We start from the raw sequence: 20,521 nt of genomic DNA on the forward strand, positions 1-20,521 counted from the left end.
ATGCATCATGGTAAACTAGGGGATTTTTGGATTATGAGTGATTGCAGAAATAGGTACATGGATGAGACATGGTGCGACGACGAACGGGATGAACAAGGAGCACATGCTAGAAGACTTGCTCATAGTTGGACAAACATACGAAGCATACCAAGTAGCAAGCGAAGGAGACACATGCACATGCATGAACCATCAAGCGAACACCAATACCATTGAAGACTCCACGCACTTTTCCATGTGGAGGTGAAGCTATGGTACACCACGGGCATACTCATCACTTAGCAGCTCGACATGAACATCACAGCCAACATTTGCATACCAACAGTGTCATGTCGAGTTGTGTCACGAGTCACCTTGGCCACATCACTATTTTAGGTCATAATTGTGTAATCAATGTAATGTAACGTGGAAGTCCAAGAGACCCACAAATGAAGTCAAAGAGTCATGTAAGTCGAACAATCATGAGGGAAGTCGAACAATCACAAGGGTCAGTTTCACCCTTGGCTATATATACCCTTCATTTGTACATGTAAAGGACTTTTCACCTTGGCTCCTCCAACATGGCCTTGAGATTCTGTAGTATTTTCTTTGAGGAGTGAGCAGTGGCTCCAATACCCCGCTATCGGGGTTAGGGATGTATGGTGTATGAATTTTTCTTGGAACTTTCACTTAATTCAGAATCTTGTTAACAGGCCAGCACGTTTTCACACATCTATTATATTCGTTTGTAAGACTATTATTTGGAAACTTGTAAAGCATGTTGCTTTAACATGTATTAAGATAGTTGAACTATTTCAATTGTTTTAGTACATATGCTGCTGGAAATGTGTTGTATCAGTTGTTAATTTTGTCTCGCCTATGTGGAATTTTCCGTCGGACACTCGACAGATTCATTATTGTAAACTTGTTATAATGACTATCGCAATCGTGTGGACTATTCCGTTGGGTCTTGTACATGCTATGTGTTCACTTTGTGTTTCTGACTGCCACATCCATGTGGACTACTCTGTTGGAAGCTGTGCATGTCCTGCTATGTTGTGTGTCTCTAACAGAGTTGGGAATATCCCTTTCAACTTGAGACTCACTCTCACCCTCTCCATCTGCAGTGAAATAACTTAGAAACAAGTTACACTAAGCACTCACCAGGCACACAAACCTTGATATTTCAAGACTAAGTATAACACTCTCATGTGCTAACAAGCAAGAGCTAAGGCATATCTTTACGATAATGGCAACTGGGCCATCATACTGGATGTGACTCCTACACCAAACAGTGTGAGGTCTAGTTGGGACTTCATACCAGGGAGATCCCCTGAATGTTGGTGGGTCCAACACCATCAACACCAGGTCAATTTTAAATTCTGTGTCTCTTCTTGGTGGTAATCCTGGAATCACTTTGGGGAAAACATCCTTAAATTCTCTAATTATAGCTAGATCCTCTTTTTTTTTAATCATCTGTTTTCTGTGTGTTTTATTCTACTTTAACAACAAATAGTTTACAACCCTTTTAGGCACATCTTTTCAGCTAAAAGGCTGAAATTTTTCTGATGGAGATAGGTCTTGGTATGCCATTAATTAATTACACATTTCCTTCTTCAGTTACATCAATAATAGTTTTTTATAAACAATTTATTACAAATATATTTTTCTCCAACCAGTCCATTCCTATTAGCAAGTCATAGGAACCTAAAAGTATTATTTTTATATTTAATTATGTTTTACATCCATTTAGTTGTACAAGATACTATTTTATCCAATTAATTAATTTTCCTGTTGTGCTTGTAGTTAGCCGAACTAACCGTGAATATTAAAATTTCACAACATTCAATTTTCATTTTTCCACAACCTGTGGATTGACATAACTAAAAATAGCTCCTAGATCTATTAAAATTGATATAGGCTAGACTAGTACAATACCTTCAATTTCAATCATAGTTGACTCATGTTCAGTTTGTCTTTCTTCTAGAGAAACATTAATTTTCAGATAATTTTGTCTATGTCATTTACTATAGTTGTCTCTTATAAAATTTGTAATGCTTGAATTGGTATGGTGTTATGTGGAAAGTTCCTCAATAGATGGGATTCTCCACAGCCCCATTTAGAGGTTCTCTTTTTGTTCAACTATTCATCCCTTTTGTGTTCAGATCAATTTGTTTGGAACCAGTTTGAGACTGTGTAGGGTGTGGCTGGTTATTCTGGTTAAACCTTTTCTGTTGATGGTCTCTTCCAAAATTATTCAGAATAAAAGAGTTTGGCTTCTGAATTCCAATTCCAAATTTATTTTTCTCTTTGTTAGACCAGGATTTTAAGGCTTCAACCTTCTATTTATTTTTTTTTAACAAATATTTTCTTTTCTTATAGCTTCATTTGTGGTCTTTGGATTATAAAATTCAATCCTTTCTTTGTATGAGAGTGGAAGGCCATTCAAAATTCGATGCACCTTCACTTTTTCTTCTTTAATGTATGGAACATATGTTAATAGGTTTGTAAATTTTTCTACAAACTCATCCATACTTAGCTACCCTAACCTCACCTTATGAATTTCTTCAGCTTGAACATTGTAATATCTTTTAGTTAGATATTTTCCTTTGACTTGTTTATGAAATTCTTTCTAGCTGGCTATGTTTTCATTGATATTGTGCACTATTTTTGCTTCTTCCCACCATAATGTTGTCTTTCCTTGTAATTTATATACTCCCAGTCTAGCCTTGATATAATTGGAATATTAATATACATGAAAATATTATCTGATGTTCAACAACTAGGCTTTTGCATCTTCTTCTTTTTCTCTGTCAAAGGTAGGTGGTATTATCTTTTTGAACTCTCATTGGAGTTTCATTTTATTTTTCTTTGTTAATTTAATGGGTTTTGGAGATTTTTTATCGGAGTCTTCTTCACTTCTATATTTTTCATATTTATGTTTAGACTTATCAAGTTCATTCTCAATATTTTTTCATTGTAAAGGGTCTTCTCTACCCCCTTCAATCAATTATTTTATGAGCTTCTCCTACTCTTCACTTGATTTCAACAAGCATTCATGGCGATCCCTGATGCTAGCCAATTCTTGTCCCAAATCTCTTACAATATCCAGAAACTAGGTTGTTGGAGGTGCATTTTCCTCTCCCAATTGAACCCAATTTTTTTCTCCTCCACTAGGAAACCTGGAAAAAGGTTCTGCCATACTGTACTCTCTTTTTTCTTACTACTATAAATCATTACAAGAAATAAAAATTAGTTTTCTTAAACATAACATTTTCTGCAACATAATTTTCGTTGTGGTTTGACCCTTAGGCCTAAATTTTGAACCTACAACTTTGATACCAAATGTAACATACCTCTGCGTACATACCAATTTTTCTTCTTCTTTATGATAGAATTAATAAATATATCTTTGTTCCTACCATTACTTTAGCATTTTGTATACACATTTCAATAATTAAAGTGAATTAACATGGCCACTAAGACTGTAATTTACATATGTCTCTAGGGTTATAATCCTTGTCTTTTCTTAACTCCATTTTGTTATCATTATGAAATATCCCTAGAAGGAACAAAAGATCTTCATTTGGTCCTTTCCTCATATCATCCTTTATTTGACCCTTATCAATATGATATGTGGCGCTCTTGCGAACCATATAGTAGAATAGTTCACTTCACAATTTATTTGTGGTGCATAATTATTTTAAGAATTTCAACCCTTATTTCATAACCAAATCATGGTTTATAAATTTCCTATTCATTTAAATTGAGTTCCCAGGTTACATAACCTAACCATACATATTTATTCCTACATGGACTCTACGAATGGAGTCATATTCTATTAATGTGCATGTGCCCCACTTAGCATAGGCCACATTGGCCCTACCCATGTGACTACACATGACTATTCTGCTCCACCCACTATGAACAATTGTGATTTACAGTGATGATTGGGCAAGCAATATTAAATTGGGTTTTTCAAAAGAGTGGAAAACCCTAACCTTGGTCGCATTTGTGAATTTGGCCTTTGTTTCGGCGGCCAGATGTTGCTCTATGTTGTTATACCTTCCAGGTCTTTTCTTGATGCCATCATCTCATTCCACATTGGTTGAATGGATTTATTTGCACATAGGAAATCATCTATCTATCATTGTCTATCCAATTTGTAATTTTAGGGTACACTGTCATTTCTCTTTTTTTCTTATGAGGTTTTCTTTATTGAACTCTGCAATATTTTCTAAAGTTTTTGTAGGTACTCTAAGGTTCTATAAAAATATATGTTCGAACCCTTTTTAGCTGTAATGGCCACAAAGGCACTCTCCTTTCTTACTTCTTTTAATTGATCTCTATTGAAATTTTATATTCTTTGGAGTTCATATATTCCATACCTTCTTCTAGGTTTTTACAACATTTCTTATTCACTATGGATAGAAGTTTGTGCGACTAAAGTATGCTTTGAATCTTACATGAATTGGTGTTTTTATAGCATATTGGTAAGTGATGGATCCACTGACATTTTAGCATTATATTTTAGATTGAAATCCTTCTTTCGAAAATTGGATTGAATTCCTTATGCATTGTTTAGGTTGCTCGAAATTATTGCTTTTAGTCACAACCTGTAACCTCATTACATTTTTATAGTTATGCTCTTGCTCTTGGACATACCCTTAATGACTATCACAAGAGTATTCTCAGCTTTCATGAGGGTATCTAAGGTTTGATATCAAGCTTGAATATTTATTACCCTCTTCTCTATAGTTGTTTATGGGAAAGTTCCAAACCATTCTCCTACATTTCTTTTATATTTTATTTAATTCCATCTTCATTTCCCTCTAATAAATTGGGTTTTTATGGATTTTACAGGGATACATCTTTAGAGGACATTATGCTCTGTAACCCTAGGTAAACAATCACTCTTTTCTCTTTGAAAAATAATTTCATTCATTATATGTCTAGTTTATACTTTGGGACTCTAGTTTGTTCTAATTTCATCTCAGGGTTTTTCTTATCACAGGTATGAATCATCAATATTATGCTTATGCTAGGCTTATGTGTCTTCAATAGTTCTCCTCTACGTGCTAGACTGAGAGGCTTCTTTGCTCATTTCTTAGGTTAGTGGTTCTTCATATGTATGTTTGAGATGTATGCGAAGCTTTTAATGGCTACATGATTTCCTATGGACTTGTCATATTCTATTAAGTTCTAGGCTATTCACATCATTTATTGATTTACAATTATACAAAACTAAAAGATGAAAGCCTATGTTTTAAGAAAATTTTGACATTCTCATATATATGTAAAAGTGACAATACACACACACACACACACACACATGGTTTAAATATTCATTTCAGATTTGTTATTATGTTTGTATTGTTGCATTGTGCTTACAGTAGCACATATATAATTTACTTCTTGATAGTGCATTATATGACTATTATCTATAGTTAATATTGTCATGAATGTCTACTTTCTCTAGTATCTCTACTGAATGCATGTAATTGAATTCATTAACTGGTTTCTAATATATTTGAATGATATTAACATGTTGCAACTTAATAAAAGAGACTAAGAATTTCTTAGTCATAAGGTGTAATATCTTATTCTTTGTTCTTAACAACCTAACATAGAGATAAAATAATAATTCACATTACCTCTTACAGTACTTCTATATATATATTCAACATAATTCTGGCTTTTATTGTCCCTCTAAAGTCTTGGACTTACATTAAATAAGTTCTTTATGATAGTCCATATATTTTCCACGATATCATATTCTGTTCAGAATTTCAATATATCTAAAATCATTATAGCGTTATTTCAAAATTTATCTAAATTAATACAAGTGCATTACTATATATAAGTAAATATATATTCATAATAGCCAATGAACTCACTGTACAAGACCCAAAGAAAATGATCAAATCTTTTTATGTCTTAGGAATACTAAAAGTATTCCACGTTTCCTAATTACCCATAAGTGTTTACTATTTTCTGATGAGAATTTCCTCACTACCTAATTTATTTATGTTCCACCATGTTCAAAGGTTTTTCAGATACTTCCATTTTCTCAACTTATGGTTAAGGTGGATTGTGTATACCATGTTTAACTTACAATATTACTATATTCATCTCTCATAATTATTTTGAAGTATAGTATTCACTAATTAAGTACTAGATTCACCAATAGATCATAAGCTCATATTGATCATTTCTAAATATATTTATTGCAACTTATTAATCTCCATCTCTAGTAGTGAGTTATAATTTGGGGGATGGATCCATATTTCTTCTGTAAGTTTCTTTTTTTCTTCTAAATGGAGAAAGAATTAAATTGTTAACTTAAAATAATGATACACACACTTAAGCTTCACTTGTTATTTTATATTAACAATATAATCCTTTCTCCATTTAGACTCACACACATAAGGTTTTCTTGTTTACCATAATATGACATGTACATATATTTCCCATGTTTTCTTTCTCGAATTTATTGACTATGTTTCATTATAGAAGACTCTCGACAATTTCTCAATTAAATATGTTTAAATTCAATCTTAGGAAAAATATCTTCCTTATCTTATTTTGGTTTAATTTATAATGTTGAGGTAGTCACAACTTACGTTTACTCTTCTTCATTGTAACTATTTAGGAAATATCATTAGTTATTTCCCTCTCATAGTTGATTAGAAATAGTCCCAAAGGATGTATTCTTGTTAAATATATTCTTATATACTTTGCACATGTAACTAATCAACCAAAATCAACTAAATATTGGTTTTTCGAGGTACCATGTAAGTATTAACTTCAATTCTCAATTACTCAAACCATTATAATAATCCTTTCTAAATATTTTCAAAGTTAATATCATCCCCCATATAGCAAGTTTATGTATGAGAGAGAGAAATATGTGTGTAATAAGTGTGTGACACATGTAGGATGAGTGTGTAAATGATAAGTTCAAGTAAATTTTTAGAGTGACATTAGGTTTCCCAAAAGATGCACGTCTCTTTGTATATCAAATCAAATTTTCTTTCTTTTAATTTTTACTTAAATTAAATTAAATTTTCTTTCTTTTGATTTTAACTTATGTAGTTGGGTAATACCTCCTGCAACTATCCAAAAATAAAAACTCCCTCTTATCTAGGGAGGTATTCAACTTGACTTCCTCAACTATCAACTTCGCTGAACATTGGTTACAATGGGAGTTGCCATGGTCTAGTTGTTCATTATCTCAAATATTTGAAGGATAATAATAATATGATTCCTTTGACCTAGGAATATCTCATCCAAATTATTTCACATTTCTACTCTCAAGAATTAATGTACCAAACCAATTATCCTTCATCTCAAACTCATATGTCAACTCCCTTGACATTGAAGCAGGGCTTGACTACTCCCTCTAATAGGGAAACAAGTCCTCCTACCACTGCTACTTCCTCTGTCATCCGAGGCCTTCAAGTCTGGTCAGAAACAAGTCATATAATAACAATATCAACCAATACTCATCATATATCCATCAATAATAATATCAAGCCCAACATGTCTACTTGTGATCATACTTGTGTGGCTAGGGAACATCTCTCGCGTCTACCTAAAAATAAGCACTCCCTCTTAAGTAGGGAGGTATTCACTTTAACTTATTCAAATTTATCTCTTTGTGGAAAAATTTATCCATCCTAAGAAAAATTTGAATGAGATTAGCTATGTTGATGAATCCATTCACTTTATGTTCAATTCCAGAACCATGTGGAAATCATCCCACATCAACATCATATAAAGGAACTAGTCACCCACTAGCCAAATAACCTTTGGCGATATGGTTTGGTAACTCCTTGACCAGAGTGAAAACAAAAACTAATCCTTGGGTCACCAATCAACCAAGTAATTACTTGGGAATACAATGGTGAAACCCTAGGCCAATTCTTATCCCCACATGTTGTCACACATTATTGAATGGTAAACCACCTGCCTGATGCTATAAGGCACTCACTTAACCCACTAACCAAGTAACCCTTGGCAATATGGTTAGGTAACCCCTGACCGCAGAAACTCTCTAGGCCTTGATGCTACCTGGGTCAGTCTCACTAGACACATTACATGGCCCCTAGTCAATACCCTTTACCTGTTAATAATATTTAACTAGGGAGAAAGAATTCCCTTGATGCTATGACATCAACACCCCCTCTAACTAAGGGAAACATTCTTAATCACTCCAAGATTGTCCCTGAAGTATACAAACTTCATCTTGAGACAAAGGCTTTTGTGAGAATGTCAACATCCTATTCATCCAAAGAAAAGTATCGAAGCCACACTACTCCCTTTTGTACCATTTCTTGGTACTTGATCTCAATGTGCTTCAACTTGTCATCATGGTCATCTCTTGCACCTCATCAAACAATCCTACGAGCAACTTTTGAAGCCACAATTCTTCACAACTCACCACACTAGATGCAATATACTTAGTCTCTATAGTGTTGAGTGTGATATATGTCTACTACCTATAGAGATCAAATTGAAGTAACATCTTGTTGTGTTCTTCTTGTCTTTGACTCTCCCTACTCAACTATAATTTGTATATCCCAACAGTTGCACTTCATTATTTGAGAAATATCTCAATCCATATCCAGCTATATCATACCATACCTCAACACATGTTGTGTCGCATCCCTTGGCACAACCATAAATAAATGGCTTCATTTACTATATCCATCACCACAATTTATTTCCAGTCACCTTGATGGGTGCTCTTTTTGACACTGAAATCGATTCTATTGTGGAAATTCTATTTACTCCCTTTACCACTTTTATTTCCTAGTAATTAAACCACATATGATGTCTTGCATGGTCCACTCACAAAGAGCATATTGTTGTTAGATATCTCCTGTCTCTAAGCATCTAGTTTGAAAATATTGCAATTCATCATTTGAAGGATCTCAATAGTATACTTCCCTTGACCAAGGAAGTAATACATCAAATCTAGATCCTTTATCTCGAATCCCGAGGTCATCTTCCTCTGAAACTGAAGTAATGCTTCCTATTGAAATTATGGTTGCTCCCTCTATCACGGAAGCAAATATTTTTACCATTTCCGCTTCATTTATGTTAGAATAAGTCATCAACAAGATTACAAGCTCATAAAAACCCAAGGTACCTAACAACCGAAGCAAGTTTTTGTCACAGTCTTCTCCCTCTTTATGGGATAACATACTTTTCATGAATCTTACTTTGTACTTAGGCTATGATGCCATGTGCTACATGTTAGATCTTGTATATCAACTTGGAAGTCACCACTGAACTCCCCTCATGTCTCAACACAATTTCCTACACATCATTCTTCATGATGGACTTATATTCTTACATCATGGCATCCTTCCAAACATGTCGACATGTTTCCTCCTTATAGTTGGATGGCTTAGAATCAATGATTTTACTCATCACTTCTGCATATCCTGGTTACTTCTTAGGATGTTTTGTTTCCTCGAAGGTTCCATGAGAATATTTATGTCCCTTTACATCCTTTAATAGACTTCAACTCCATGTCAACCTCTTCTTGGATTCTGGAACATTGACCCTAAGTTGTTCCACTGGCTCAATGGACCCTTTTGGATTTTTCTCGTGATTTGAAAGATGTTCTACATGTACCAAAGGACTTGAATCTACATCCTTGGGAGCCTTCTTCTCCTCATCATCATGAGACACCCCTTTGATATTCAATAGGCTACATCATTCTACTCTACCTAATTGGCTAATCCCTCTGAACTAGAATCTCTTCTAGTCATTTGGCATGGTTTTAGATGTCTTGTTCCATTTCTCCCTCTTGAACACAAATATCTATCTAAGTTTGTGCTCCACCCTGGGAGAATCCTATAGTCATAAAATTTGCTTCATTCTTCCTGATGCTTCCATTTGCTACTAGAACCTTGGAAACCTTCACAATGTACCTGAAACACTAATTAGGAGGTCCTTTTAATCTAAGGATTGTAGGGAATTATCAACTCCCTCTAAATTCTTTCTTTCTTATAGGAAGCATTACAATCTCATCAAGCTAGAAATTTTCATCCTTTTCCTCACCATAAACATGTTGTGTTCCTTTCATTTTAGGCATGAGATAGGGTTTCTTCATTCAACATAAAAATCGATATAGGTTTAGTTTTTATCCACAAACCCTAGGGTTTTCTTATTTAAGACTTCTCGTCTTCTATGGTTTATAATCCCTAATACTTTCATCAACACCCTATGAATCACATCATTGTAAACCTTTATCCTTAGCTCCCTTTTCTCTAGAGTATATTTCACTTTTGTTCCTGAAACTTCCAACAAGGCCTGAACGTGAACCCTTATCTTAGTCTTGTTATTCTTCTTTCTACAACTTAGTTAAACCATATTCTATTTTATCAATTGATCATGAATACTTCATCTTAGCCAATCTACCAATTGATCCAACTTCAAGTGGCACTAGCATGGTCCAGAATTCTTGGCCCTATCTTACATCATTACTTAATCCTGGGATAATCCTCTAAGATTCCCTTTAAATCTCTTAGGTTAATTTCTTATGAACACTGGTGGATCTATGTTGTTATTCACCCATGAGGTTAAATCTCTCCACATATTAACATTTGTAGATCAACTTGGAAGTCACCAGTGACTTCCCCTCATGTCTCAACACCATTTCCAACACATCATTCTTCAAGATGGACTACTATTCTTTCATCATGGCATCCTTCCAAACATGTTGGCCTACTGCCTCCTTATAGTTGGATGGCTTAGAATCAATGATGTTACTCATCACTGCTAAAAATCCTAAGTACTTCTTAGGATTTTTGCTTTCCTTGAAGGTGCCACGAGGAGTTACATGTCCCTTTACATCCTTCAATATACTTCAAATCCATGTCAACCTCTTCTTGGATTCTGGAACATTGACCCTAAGTGGTTCCATTGGCTCAATGGGCCCTTCTAGATTTTTTGGTAATCTAAAGGATGTTCTACAGGTACCAAAGGACTTTAATCCACATCCTTGGGAGCCTTCTACTCCTCATCATCATGAGAGACCCTTTCAATATTCAATAGGTTGCATCATTCCACTCTACCTAACTATCTGTTCCCTCTAAACTAGAAGCTCTTTTAGTCATTTGGCATGGTTTTAGATGTTTTGTTCCATTTATCCCTCTTGAACACAAATATATCTAGCTAAGTTTTTTCTCTACCCTGGGAGAACCATATTTTCATAAACTTTGCTTCGTTCTTATTGATGCTTCCATATGCTACTAGAGCCTTGGCAGCCTTCACAATGTACTTGCAACCCTCATTAGGAGGTCCTTTTAATTTGTGGATTGTAGGGAATTTTCAACTCCCTCTTGATTCTTACTTTCTTGCAGGAAGCATTGCAATCTCATCAAGATAGAAACTTTCTTCCTTTTCCTCATCATCAACATGTTTCATTCCTTTCCTTTTAGTAATGAGATATGGTTTCTTCATTCAACTGAAACATCGATCTAGGTCTAGATATAGGGTTTTATCCACAAACCTTAGGGATTTCTTATCCAAGACTTATAGTCTTCTATGGTTTACAAACCTTAAGGATTTTGTCAACACCTTATGAATCACATAATTGGAAACCTTTCTCCTTAGCTCCCTTTGGCTCTAGAGTATCTTTCAACATTGTTCCTAAAACTTCTCAACAAGGCCTAAACATGAGCCCTTATATTAGTATTTCTACTATGCTTTCTACAACTTAGTTCAACCATATTCTATGATATCAATTAATCATGAATACTTAATCTTATCTAAGCGACCAACTGATCCAACTTCAAGTCGCACTAGAATGTTCCAAAATTCTTGGACCTACTTACATCATTGCTCGATCCCAGGAGAATCCTCTGAGATGCCCTTTAAATATCCTAGGTTATTTTTTTATGAACACTGGCGGATCTATGTAATTATTCAACCCAAACATATTTTTTAACAATTTACTCATTAGTGCCATGAGGTTAAATTTCTGCACACATTAACATTTGTATTTTACTCCATTAGAATTAGGTTATAATCCACCCACCTAGTGTTTGACTTTGTTAAATTGTTCATGCATAATTTATGTGATTATTTGCATAAATTTAGAAGTAAAAAATAAACATGGATTAGATTCTTTATATTACGGTATTTAAACAAATTTATTGTCCACCATAATTTATGGAATTCTTTGCATAAATTTAGGTAGGAGTAAAAAGTAAATATGTTGTTACATAAAGATTGTAACAATCCAAAAAATTAACAAGTATTTTTCCTTGCAAGATCTTATTGCTCTTGATTTTTCAAGTGCTAATTATAAACGCACAATTTTCTGCATCTAATAATTACTTTCAATGATATATGAATATCATTAAGTAATTACACATAAAAAAAATCAACTTCTTAGAAACTTCAACCTCTTCTTTAGATTACCCCATATGTATGAGAGAGAAATATGTGTGACAAGTGTGTGATGAGTGTAGGATGAGTGTGTATAAATGAGAAACTTAGGTGACTTTTTATAGTGATATTAGGTTACCCCAAAGATGCACGTCTCTTTATAAAGTAAATTTAAAATTAAACTTAATTTTATTTCTTTTAGTTTTAACTTAAATTAAATTTAAAATTTTATTTAATTTTCTTTTTTGTGATTTTAACTTGTGCAACCAGGGAATACCTCCTGAAACTACCCAGAAATCACATTTTTTCATCCCAAATATATGCAACCCCAAGTACCTAACTCAACCTTTTAATTTTCTTTTTAGTAAGATAAGAAAGACAAAATAGAACGATAATCTAAAATTTATGGCCTTGGAAAGGGTGCCCTTGTTTTTGGACAACTCAAATTCTTTTAACTCAACATTCTCGCTCAATTCTAAATTTTTCCTAGGGTTAGGATTCTTGCATATCAAGGTTTTTTTCCTCATAGGGATTGGTTGGCCTTTATAAAATATATTTTTAGCCTCTTATTATAGCATTTTTCCAAATAATCATAGAAGATACATCTCTTTTTAGAGATAAGCTATTGTCATTCTATCCACATTGTATTGCTTTGTATATTGCAATGTTTTCACTATTCATTTATTAGAAGTGTTTGTGTTTCACTATATGACTATGCTTTTTGCAACATCTTTATGTTATTTTTTCTTTCATTGCTATCTTCATTTCATTCTCAACATAATCCAAAGATGCTAATATGGCATAGTACCGAGGCATGTGAATCATAAGAGGTAGTTGTAGAACTTGTAAAGATATGAACACGGTTAATTAAGGAGGTACATAGGTTATTTGCACACTTGGAGCATTCGAGGGGGTTTAATAGAGAGGAAAGTCAAATAATATAGATTGAGATTGAAGATGACTAGGAGGAGGTGTCCCCTCAAGAAGTACATCTACTATCTTGAAGCTAAATAGAAGTTGGTAGAGGATAACACTATGTGAAGGGAGATGGAATGATAGAAGGAAAGGCTCTGACTAGTAATCTTAAAATAAAATCAAGATAACAATAGTTCAAGGTTGATGAGGGAAACATGATTATTTACATGAATAACAAAAATGTGAGGTGCAAGATTATGCAAGTACCAATTTTGTAAAAAAATATTAGCTAGAGTGTTCATAAATCACTATGGAGGAAGTCAAGTTAAGCATGGTGGGAACACCAATGAGTAAATACCCTAGTTTATACTTAATTAGGGTTTCAAATTGACAAGGAGATTGAGCAATATATTGATCAATAATAAGGAGGGTAAGAGGGGTATTTTAACATACCAACATATATAGTCATTTGGATAGAGGGTGGTGTGTGTTTTAATTTTCTATGGCTATAGATATATGGATTTTATATTGTAGAGGGAGGGAAAATATTCATCTAATGTAAGCATGGCTCACACAATAAAATTTGATGTGCTTTTCGAAGGAATATGAAGTAGGAATCATGACGAGGATTTTAAGGTGCATGTAGATATTGTATTGAGGCTAACATACTCATAGTATAAAAAAAAAGTGCCATGAAAAATGTCATGAAAAAAATGTCATACATAAGATATCTAATGAAACTAGGGGGTTTTTATAATTAGAAAGTTGTATTCATAGGAGGCTTGTTAAATGGGTTTTGAGATGTAAGAAACAAATTAGGGATATTCTTCAATATTATGTCAGCTTGATATTTCATAGTTTTCTGGATGAACCACAACAAGCATGATGAGGAAGATCATATGGTTCAATGCATGTTAAAGACATAGGGTTAATGTCATGTTCCTTTTTCTAATTTCCCTTATGGTGCAGATAGGATGGACTTACGACATTGGTGGAAGCCAATCCACATGAGAAAAATAACCCTTTTTGGTGTAAATGAAGGAAAAGTGTGGTATTGGACCATGGTATTTGGCAGTTATATTTGTTGTGGTATTTTCCATGGTATTGGTGACACCATGGTATTCGTGACATGAGAGGAGGATTCTATAAAATTAAAGAAGGATTTGTTATCTCTTTAAAAGGGAAAAGGAGAAAGGCTTTTGGGGTATCCTAGATTTTTTTACTGTATAATGTATTTTGTAGGGAACTTAGCATGGCCAGTTCCATCTTGATCCCAAGATGAAACCCCCGCGGTGATATCTCCTTAGTGGATCCATATAGGGCTAAAAAGTGTGCTTCAATGTTTCAGTTTAGAAATTTGATGAATAGTTGTGCATGTCATTATCAAGGGCTTCATTGTTAATTGTATTGGCATGTATTGTTTTTCGGAATATTAACAAATAAGGTGGCTATATTTTTCAGATTATTTTATGTTTCGTGTTTTTTGTTGCATGAACTTTGTTTTAATTCCGGTAACTGGAAAAAATTTTATTTAAATGTTTTTGTCGTGGATGCATGCTATTTCTGGTTACTTTGATTCCATAATGAGGGTTTGGAAATTATTGTGAATTTTTCAGTAAAATCCGCCAACAAAATATTACAATGGTATCAGAGTTCTGCATCCTACCAACATGAGGGTTCCTTTCAACAAATCAAATTTTTATTTTCAATATTGAAAATTATTGTCATAACTTTGATGGAATTTATTTTCACCCTAGCCGACATTTTCCATCTTCTGTGGTACTCGATATCACCCTAGTTGGTCTCTTATTTTTCAGTTGATTATTTTTGGAGGTGTTCCTACACCTAGTTCGAGGGTTTATTTATTTTTCTTATAGGCATTATTAGATTGGATCTAATTCACATTTGTAGAAAGAGATCATCCTTAGGCAATAAGTCGAATGATAGATTTGAAGAGTGGGAAATTATTGATCAAATTTTCTTCCCACTATAGATCAAATTTACCATCTTCAAGATCATATCGATATTTGAGGAGTGTGGGAAATTATTGATTTCATTTCTAGATAAGATATGCTCCTCACTGTGGATCGAATTGACCATCTTCAGGACTAGATCTATATCCATGGGGCCAAATTTTTGTCAAATTATCAAGGTATAATTCATCCAGTTTGAAGATCAAATTACTTTTGCATCAAAGGTCGAATCTTGTCTTATGCAAATTCACTGCAACGCATCTCCAAATCGTTGGGTCGAGTCTTGAGTATACTAAGAGAAACAATGTTTCAATAATAGTGAGAAGGAACAATATTTTGTTTTTCAAACACCCATGCAAAATCCTGTGATTCACAATAGAGAATTTTTTAGGTCTAAAATGGGCCTCCTAAGGAACATTATAAAATAATAGTGGAAATAATAAAATAAATTAGATTACCTCATCAAATTTTGGAGTGAAAAAAGGAAACACAACTTTTTCAACTTATCTTCCTAATATTTTACTCAAATTTTGAGCAAGAGCACTTTTTGGATGCATAATTTAATTCCACATCCAAGGAGTACCCATGTTCAATACTTTCGATGGATCCTACTACAAAAAAAATGAGAAATACATTAAAAAATGTGATTGCAATCACACTTTTCATGTATTTATCATTTTTCGTGTAGTGGACTCCATCAAAAGTATTCAAGATGGGTACTCCTTGGATGCAAAATTAAACTCCGCATCCAAGGAGTGTTCTCGCTCAAAATTTGAGTAAAATCGTAAGGAGATGACTTAAAAATACAAGTTGAAAAATTATTATTTATTTATATATTTTTATTATTTTACCTTTTTACTCCAAAAATGGTGAATTATCCCCATGGTTGACATCACCATCTTCAATTATATTGGTTCTTATAAAGTTGATTTTGGTTGTACATTTTTGTTTTGAGGCCCATTTGTACCTCAAAATTTCTATAATGAGGGGGTTGAATCAGTGTAATTCGGAGCCAAGGTTTCCTACCCAACAAATAAACGAGGGTCATGGGCATAATTTTAACTTAGAAGCTTCAATGAATCATTTCCACTATTGTAAATGGGAATTATCCTTCGATTTCCTCTTGTTCGAATTCATCTCTAAATACCACAATTTCGACCATTTTTATTGAAGTCACAACTAGGGCTGATGTATTAACTTTCATTGGGGGAAATTATTAATCAATGTAGAAGATCAAGGGTTTTTGTGTAGTTGTAACCATTATTTTATTGAGGATGAAGTCATTTTTTCCCAAGGTCCAAACTCACTGTAAACACGAGCCATATCAAGTGCATTTAGAGGGGCCAAGTTCTGGGTGTATATAAGCCACATTCTCTTAGTCAACTAGGTTTCACTAAGGATGAATTACAGTTTGAAGAGGCCACATTAACTACATGTGATTTTTTTCTGCCAAGTGTTGAGTGAATTTCATATAAAAAGGGTTGAATCTCTCTAAAAATTGAAGCAGATATCCATGTTTGAAATGCCGATTGCATCATTTTTGATAGGGTTTTCCATCGATAAAAAGTGATTTCTTATGCAACAGATCAAATTGAGGCTGAAATTTCTCTTGTCTACTAGTCAGATTGTTATTTGACATAGAGCCATTGAGAGATAGCATTATGTGGATCTGATCACAAGATGCGGATTTCATAAGTTCTGATAGCATGTGTTTTGGGGTCGATTTTCCATTTGGGGAGCTGGCAGAAAACATAAGTGTGAAGCCTAAATTTACCCACTACAATAGAGTTGAGATACCTCTAGAGAAGGGACATGTCACTACATTTTCTGGGATGGATCTATTGTTCGTGAAGCTAGTGCATACGTGTGGTTTAAGACCCAACATTTTACTCCTATACACTGAGTTTACACAACCAATTAGAGGCATGAGTTGTGGGGCCAACAAATAATTCATTTGACCATTCATGAGGCTGAGAATGTTGTGGAAAGAAGGTCTAACATTTAGCTATCTTGGAGCCTTTGAATCTGAAGATCACAGTGTTGGGGTTTCTCATTATATTTCCTGAAATGTCGAAGTTTCTACACTAAAATCATTCCAGGTTCCACTATTCTCATTGTTTGTTCTACATCTATGCCTAGACTATGAAATGAATGTGAATGTTTAAGTTCGTTGTTATACAAACTTATATTAGCACTGTATGTGGTTCTATTATTCAATATTGTTTGAAGCATCATATTGGTTTGTGTTGTTTCTTGTTGACGCGTATTTAAAATCAACGGTCAAAGTGAACCTACAACAGTCAAATTTAAAGGAGAACAAGTTCAATATTAAAATATCAAATGTCTATTCAATTTCAAAGGCCAAGCCATAAGCTACAAGAGGGTCAATTTAGGCTGAGTATCACCATTTGAACAAGTGATTGAGCTCAAATAATTGATAAAATTACCTTCATGTCTATTTTTGTTTGATTTATTTCAGATTGCATGGTAGTTGTTTAACAGAATGTTTGTATGGAAAATGTTTGATGTAATCTCCCTATGAATAATTAGTGTATTATTTCATATTTCCCTACTTTGGTATCTTATAATATCCTGTATGTGGGAATATGGGCTTTGAAAAGTCCCTATAATGCATCAAGGACCCTCTTAATGAACTTGAAAAAATATGGGTACCTCTAGGCAGCAATACCTCCTCAGATCAAAGAAAAAGTCAGAGTAGCAAATCCTTCTCGAAAAGAGTCCATGCTATTATGTAACAAAAGAACTCATGGGAGATGAAGGAAGGATAGGGAAGAGAGACTTGTCTCTTCACACTTGGTTTTGAGTTGCAACAAACAAAGTTGGTAATTTTCCTTCATAAGTTGGAGGAATTAGACACATGTTTATCCATGTTGTTGCAATCAGAATGGAAGAAATTCAATTGGGCTCTCAATTTGTCCATCCTTGCTCTGAACATGACCCAAATTTTTCGAGCGTCCTTGTGAAAACGTCAACTCACAGTCGCCTTCTATCTTAGTGATATCATAGCTTTAACATCACCACTTCCACCTTACAATAATAATATTATGATGGAGATGTTGCAGCTTGTTACACAAAAAAATTTCACTGTCCCTGTACTCCCTGTTCCTCGATCCTGGAGGACCTCTGCAGTGAACCTCATGTGTTTTCCTATCATGAAGAACATGTCTTTACATCACTCTTCATCTACAGAACATTTCCCTCTTACAACATTTCCAGAGAATATTCCTTCAAACTCAGTTTTAAAGGCCGACGCTATCCCTAAGTTTCTTCCCCATGCCAATTTGTAGAGCTTAACACTGAGCCTAGTGCTAATCAGTGCTTGTATCCATCCATTACTCTCATCGACCATCTTTTGGAAAGTTTTTTAAAAATGGAGTTGAAGCTTCCAGGTCTAGAAGCTTCGTGAATGGAATTCTAGTAAATGTTTAGTCGAGATAGAGCTGAGAGAGACTGTTTGGGCTCCTTTTCCATATTAAAATGGAACAAACCAAAAGGGATGAAACCTATCCCATAATAAGAGGATCCATGTCCCCTCTCTCAATCTATATAAACTTCTTATATTCCAACCTTAGCTAGCTAATGGAAGGGCTTGAATAATCTGCAAAATCTTGATAGCCTTAGCCTTCTAGTTTGCGCTTGTAAAAGGAGAATAAGTTTGCAGTTTGTTTGGTTTGGAGAAAAGAGGAAGAAGCCTCAAAATTCTATTGTTTGAGGTGAATCATGAGATGCTAACAATGGTGCTGGAACCTAGCCACGTCGAAGGAAACCTGCAATGCTAAGGCGAAGGTTGTACTTTCCTTTTTGTCATAATAATACAACTAATATTTTGTTTCCTATATCAATCACATATGGTATTTGGTAGCTTAATACTCCTTAGCCTCTTAAGTAGGTTGAATCTATTGTATGTTATCATGTGTGCTTTGGTTTCTTGTCTATTTGTTTCAGGCACTTGATTGAGATTAAGGAGTTCATTGCTGGAGCAAAGACACAAGGACTTCATTAAACAAGGATAAGTGATAAAAGAGGTAGGATCTTTTCCATTCTCAATCTAACTGAACTTATGTCAGATTATCTTATTTGTGGCTAAACCCTCTCCCCTGGGCTAGAGATATTGTCTCTATCCATAGAGAGAATCTTCCTACTCCACAAATTGGCGACTCCATTGGGGACCCATCCCTCTCTTTGGGTTGTTTTTCATTTCATGATTTGTGACGACTTTTGTCGTATCACTCTTTCTCTTTTGTAATCTGTACTTTACGTTATCTACTGCTTTGATTCTTGAATTTAGTGTAATAGGTGTGGTTTTGGTTTGTGGAAATTTTTTGTTTTTCTTTGAATCCCTCGATCAACGATGTTATTTTGCTAATAGTAATGTCGACCATCACGAGTTCCTCTCAAACAGTAGCGCGACAACCCCTTGTGGCGCTGGTTGCTAGTTAGACAGTCGTGCTGATTCCTGTAGGTTAAAATCAGGGTTTCTCTTAAATCATTTCTATTGTGTCTTGTCCTCATAGATTCTGTTTCTTGGCTTGTTTACCTTTATTCTCCCTTGATAGAATTCTTTGCTAGCTTGATTTGTTTGCTTGATTGGTTTGAGATTGCATTACTTGATTTTTTTAGTTTTTTGGATGGTTTATGTTCCTAGGGCATCTAGGTCATTGTCCATTCATTTTCTTATATGATCATCAAATCAAGTTGGTGATTTGTTGCTTCATGCATTTCATGTTTTAGTCCTTGTATATATATTTCTCTGTTTTTAATTGAACAAGTGAAAAGAGTTTCGTTTGCTCTTCTCTTGTTGAATGTCTCTTTTCTGAGCATAGATTACATTGCTCGGTTTTTTTCGATTGAATCTTTACATATTTGGTTTGAAAGGAGTTCTTTTTATCGTGCTTTGCATATGATTGATGTTTGGTTGTTTGAAAATTTTCATTGAAATATTTATGTGGAAGATTCATTCTAGCATTCCATTGAAGAAAATACATCATTCTAGTTTGTTTAACTGATATTTTTCATTAAGTAGCATCATTGAAATCTAGAATTACATTATCATGAGCATTTGAAATGAAATGAACTTCTTTGACTGTTAAAAGGACTAGTTGAAGTGCATCTGATAGAAAGAGTAAGAAGTGGAAAGAATTTTCATTGTTTTGTTTTGAAAAGCGAAGTAGTGAAAAGTCATCTTACTTTCAGTTTCTTGTTTGTTGCATTGGTTGTTTTCTCTTCTC

This window comes from Pinus tabuliformis, chromosome 1_1, assembly GCF_031772625.1.
Source record: "Pinus tabuliformis cultivar Carrire ecotype Pingquan chromosome 1_1, CPIR1, whole genome shotgun sequence".
Classification (NCBI taxonomy): domain Eukaryota; kingdom Viridiplantae; phylum Streptophyta; class Pinopsida; order Pinales; family Pinaceae; genus Pinus; species Pinus tabuliformis.